This window comes from Trichosurus vulpecula, chromosome 2 (genome assembly GCF_011100635.1).
Source record: "Trichosurus vulpecula isolate mTriVul1 chromosome 2, mTriVul1.pri, whole genome shotgun sequence".
Lineage (NCBI taxonomy): Eukaryota > Metazoa > Chordata > Mammalia > Diprotodontia > Phalangeridae > Trichosurus > Trichosurus vulpecula.
The window spans coordinates 178,653,278-178,659,102 of record NC_050574.1 but is presented as its reverse complement, the minus strand read 5'-3'; the positions used below and the strand labels follow the sequence as shown (position 1 = coordinate 178,659,102).

At 37.6% G+C, this 5,825-nt stretch overlaps 1 pseudogene; it reads left to right on the top strand.

Moving 5' to 3' along the window:
* The first annotated feature begins 4,505 nt into the window (after positions 1–4,505).
* On the top strand, positions 4,506–5,480 carry LOC118840333 (annotated as a pseudogene).
* Positions 5,481–5,825: the final 345 nt, after the last annotated feature.

Genomic DNA, 5,825 nt, shown 5'->3' with positions numbered 1-5,825 from the left:
AGTGGCTTTCTGCCTCTGTATATTCCCAGCACTCCACACAGTGACAGGTATACACATAGTATGTGTTTAATAAATGGGAAGCAGTTGTGTGGCACAGTGTACAGAGCACTGATTTGAGGTCAAATTCTGATGACCTTGAGGAAGCCACTGTCTGCATGTCTCAATTTTCTTCTCTTTAAAATGATAACACACTGGAAGAGTTTCTCTTGGGGCCTCTACCTAATTCTTCCTTTAATTTTTCTATCCTCCAAGGGATAGTAGTCTTCATAGCTCAGTTCTTGGCATCTAGTAGGTACTCAAATGCTTATTGATGGATTTTTTTTTTTTTTTACGCTGTGTAGTCCAGCCAAACTGATTTTTCACTTCCTCATACAAGATACTTTTCCATTCCTATGCCCTTGTCATGGATGTCATTCTTAATTAAAATGTGTTCCCTCCTCATTTCCGTATCCCAGAATGCCTTGTTTTCTTCAGTTCTTACATCAGGAACTACTTTCTACATGAATCTTTATATTCCCCTCCTCTCCACTTAATTGTGATCCCTGTAATCACTGAATTACCTTAAACTTAACTTTATATGTAGTCTATATATGCTTATATATGCTACATGTTCTCTTTGCTACTTCTCTTAGAAAAATTCTGGTTTTTTTAGAGCCATATAGTTTCATTTTGATATTTGTATGACTTTTTCTGGAGCATTTTTTTCAGGCCTGGCCCCTTTTGAGGTTTTCTTGGCAAAGATGCTGGAGTGGTTTGCCATTTTCTTCTCCAGTTTATTTTACAGATGAGGAAACTGAGGCAAACAAGGTTGAATGATTTGCCCAAGGTCATACAACTTGTTAGGTGTCTCAGGCCAATTTTAACTTGGGTCTTCCTGACTCCAAACCTGAAACTTTATTGAGCCACCTAGCTGCCCCAAACTGTGCATTTTGATTAATTAATACCCTACTATCACTTTGGAGCTTCACTCTGTGTTGTCCTCCCTGTGTATAGATTTTCAAAGATAGATGAGGCAACAAATACAGATTTTTAAATGTCATTTAAAATGCATCTAATTTATAATACTATAAGACTGCCTTAATGAGGATCAAATGAAATAATGTACTTAACCAACTTTCTAGCTGTAGATACACACACACACACACACACACACACACACACACACACACACACACGATATATATTTAGCTGAGGAAGTGTGAAGAGCAAAAGTCAAGGATGTCAGAGAATCATGACAGAAAATGTGCTGGCAACATTGGGAAGGGTAAGGGAAGAGGGGTGGATAGACAAATGATTGAATATTGGAAGAAAAGGAATTTTTTTTTCAGTTACATGTAAACAAGAATTTTAACACTGATTTGTAAAATTTTTAACTTCCAAATTCTTTCCTCTCCCACTTCTAGAGAAGGCAGGCAATGATACAAAGTATACACATGTTATCAGACAAAACACTTCCATATTATCTATATTACAGAAGTCAACGAAACATAACAATGAAGTTTTTTTAAAGTGTTTCCCTCTTCATTTGGAATCTTACCAGTTTTTGCTCTAGACATAAATAGCATTTTTCATCATAAGTCCTGTGGAATTGTCTTGGATCATTTTATTGCTGAGAATAGCTATGTCATTCACAGTTGATCATTATCCAATATTGCTATTACTGTGTACGATGCTCTCCTGGTTCTGTTCATTCTGCATCAATTCATGTAAGCCTTTACAGTTTTTTCTTAAAGCACAATAATATTCCATCACAATCATGTTACAACTTGTTCAGCCACTCCTCCATTGATGGGCACCCTTTCAATTTCCAATTCTTTGTTATCACAGAACAAGCTGCTGTCAATATTTTTGTACATGGAGACCAGAAAAGGAGGAATTTTTTTTTTAAGCACATTCAGTGATTCTATTATGGTGAACTTATGTAGGAGAAATGGCAGGATTGCAAATAGCAGGCAAGCATGAGTGGTTGCAGTCTGCATTTTGGGGGGAAAGTACCAAATCCATACTATTTTAGATCCTTTTCAGTATTTGGGTTTGTTGAATGAAAATGAGTTATTTTCAGTTAAATTTATTAAACTGGGTGCAGCTAGGTGGCTCAATGAGTAGAGCACTGGCCCTGGAGTCAGGAGGACCTGAGTTCAAATCGGGCCTCAGACACTTGACACGTGTACTAGCTGTGTGACCTTGGGCAAGTCACTTAATCCCAATTGCCCTGCCTTCCCACCTCAAAAAAAAAAAACAAAAATTTATTAAACTTATTCAGACTAGCTAATTTAGTTAATCAGGCCTTCTGGTGGTGATAGTGCTTTTACAATCTGCATGTTACTTTCCAGTATATTTTAATATGGCTATCCTGGATTTCATGTCCAAGTAATAATACTTAATAACATGAATTTACTGCTTGCTGGGAGGTTGTAGGTTGGTGACCCCTTTTTTTTTTCCTTTTCCAGTCCCTTCTGGCAGAATTTCTGACATCTAAGACCTTTGTGAATCCCTTTAGTCCCAAATTTTAACCCCTTTTTCCCAGATAAATGTATTAAACTGCCTAACATTCCATTACATGTCCAGTGCAAAACTGCTGATTTAATCCAGTTCCTGATACTTATGACCTGCATGACTCTGGGAGGGAGGTTATATAACCTTCATGGGCTTTAGTTCCTTTAGCTGTAAAATGTTATACCTGGGAAAATACTTATTAACTGAATTATTATCCAAGTGAATCTAAATTACAGCTGACCAATTTCAGTTCCAAAAGAGACCTTTTCCAACGAGTAGATTGCTCTGTGATGGGGTATCATTAGTATGAAGAGACTGATTCAGCCGATTCCACTCGGATTTTATATGTCACAGATAGACTATTAATAATAAAGTGTGTAGAGCATTTTGCCCAACATTTAAGTTGAACAATTTTTTGATCTCCTTTATTAATTTTAATCAATATGATTGACTAGAAAATTTTGTGTGTGTGTATATATATACATATATATATATATATATATATATATATATATATATATATATATATATATAGATGTGCTCTCCTTTAAATTACACAACAAAAATAATTATTTATTAAGTACCTGCTGTGTTCCAAATTCTATGCTAGGTTTCCAGGAAGTATAAATGACAGATATATATATGTTGCCCTCAGTTTGCTTACGATATAATTTACAGTGTTAATTAAAATATTTTCTATACATTTCTGTGATTCTTTACATATCCTTTTTTCTCATCCTGTGAGGAAGTTCAAGTAGTATTTCCCTTTTACAGATGCACACTGAGTTTAGTTCAATGGCTTGAGTTTAGTCACACCTTAGCAAATGTCTGAGCCTGGAATTTACACAAAGGAGTCATCTAGCTGAAGTTCTTAACTTTCTGGTAAGGTGAAAGTAAAGGAAATAATTTCATATATTTAAAGGAATAACTTCCTGACTAAACACTTCCCTTCATATAAGAAGTTAGGAAACTCTTAGAGTCAGGAAGTACCTCGCTCATGGTCATAGAGCTTTTTAATTCTCAGAGCCAAGATTCAAATCCAAGTTATCTGACACTAGATAACTAGATTTACCATTCATAAAGGAAAGAGTTATTAAGGCATGAATGTTTACCCATGAATGATCACTTCTAATCTACCTATTTTGTAAGTTAAATTTTTTTTTTGCTGCTTTTTAAACAATAAGATTTTAGAAGTGTTAGAATATGTTGATGTGCACACTTTGAAAAATCATTTTTATTATATAGATGCTTATTAATTTTGAATTTAATGTATTACAGACTGTTTTCTAAAATAGTCTTCTCTAATGCCATGTACTACTTGTACATCAGTTATTTGGATATTTGTGCTGTAGTTATGCTATCTCAAGGTAAGGGAATGTAGAAATTTTAATATCAGCTGAAATCATTTTTCTGTTTTTTGGGTTACTGATGTTTAATTCTTGCTTTAGGTGTTGCAATATTTGTAGACTTGCTCCTGTAATGTCTTGAAAGCTAAGAAACCCCCAAATCTCAGTAAAGCCCTCAACGTTAGTTAACATTTACTAAGTGCTTATTATATGCCAGGCAGTGTCCTAAGTGATGGGGATAGAAACCAATGTAAGAGACAGTCTCAGAGGTCTCACAGTCTAATGAGAAAGAATGTATAAAAAACTATATATAAATAAGATATATATAGGATAAATTGGGACATCATGAATAGAGGGAATGTGCTAACATTAAGGCAAAGGCTTATTCTAGAAGTGCGATATTTTTCCTCAGACTACAAATCAAGGAAGCCAAGAGGAGGAGATGAGGAGGGAGAGAATTTCATACATGACCTGGGCATTGGCCAGTGAAAATACCCTCAGTTAAGGGATGGCTTTTTTTTTTTTTTACTTTCAATTTTGGTTTTTATTTTCCATTTCACATTCTTTTCCTCTCCATCCCCTTCCCTACCTATTGAAAAGGCAAGAGATACAATATTTATTATACATATGTGCCATATAAAACATTTCCCTATTCTTTTTTTCCGCGCTGCCCCGAAGAGGGTTCCATACGGCGTTGTTCTCGGTTTCCGTCGTAACTTTAAAGGGAAACTTTCACAATGTCCGGAGCCCTGGATGTCTTGCAGATGAAGGAGGAGGATGTCCTCAAATTTCTTGCTGCCGGAACCCATTTGGGTGGCACCAATTTGGACTTCCAGATGGAACAGTATATCTACAAAAGAAAGAGTGACAGTATCTACATCATTAACTTGAAGAGAACTTGGGAAAAGCTTTTGCTGGCAGCTCGTGCTATTGTCGCCATTGAAAACCCAGCCGATGTTAGTGTCATCTCATCCAGGAACACTGGCCAGCGAGCTGTTCTGAAATTTGCTGCTGCCACTGGCGCCACACCTATTGCTGGATGTTTCACACCGGGCACCTTCACTAACCAGATTCAGGCAGCTTTCAGGGAGCCTTGCCTCTTGGTGGTCACTGATCCTCGGGCAGATCACCAGCCTCTGACTGAAGCATCGTATGTTAACCTCCCAACCATTGCACTGTGCAACACAGACTCCACTTCGCTATGTGGATATTGCCATTCCATGTAACAACAAGGGGGCTCACTCAGTGGGTCTGATGTGGTGGATGCTGGCCCGTGAAGTCCTGCGTATGCGTGGTACCATCTCTCGTGAACACCCGTGGGAGGTTATGCCTGATCTTTACTTCTACAGGGATCCAGAGGAGATTGAAAAGGAAGAGCAGGCCGCAGCTGAGAAGGCAGTGACAAAGGAAGAGTTTCAGGGTGAATGGATCGCACCTGCCCCAGAATTCACTGCTACTCAGCCGAAGGTGGCGGATTGGTCTGAGGGAGTACAGGTGCCATCTGTGTCCATTCAGCAGTTCCCCACCGAAGATTGGAGTGCTCAGCCGGCTACTGAGGACTGGTCTGCGGCTCCTACTGCTCAGGCCACTGAATGGGTAGGAACTACCACAGAGTGGTCTTAAGTTTTGCCCCAGATGCTCTAAGTGTTGGAAAAATGCTGATGGAAAATAAACATTGATTTCTTACAAAAAAAAACCAAACATTTCCCTATTAGCCATGTTTGCGGGGTGGAGGGTGGAATTGTTTTTTAAATGCTTAAATCTATGCTGAATTCATCAATTTTCTACGTGGAGGTGGGTAACATTTTAGATCATGAGTCCTTTGGAATTGTAGGTCATTGTATTGATTTGCTAAGACTTTCATGGTGGATTTTCCTTATGATATTGCTCTTACTTTGTAGATTGTTTTCTTAGTTCTGCTCTCTTCACTTTGCATCAATTCACATTGGTCTTCACAGATTTTCTTGAAACCATACTCCTTAT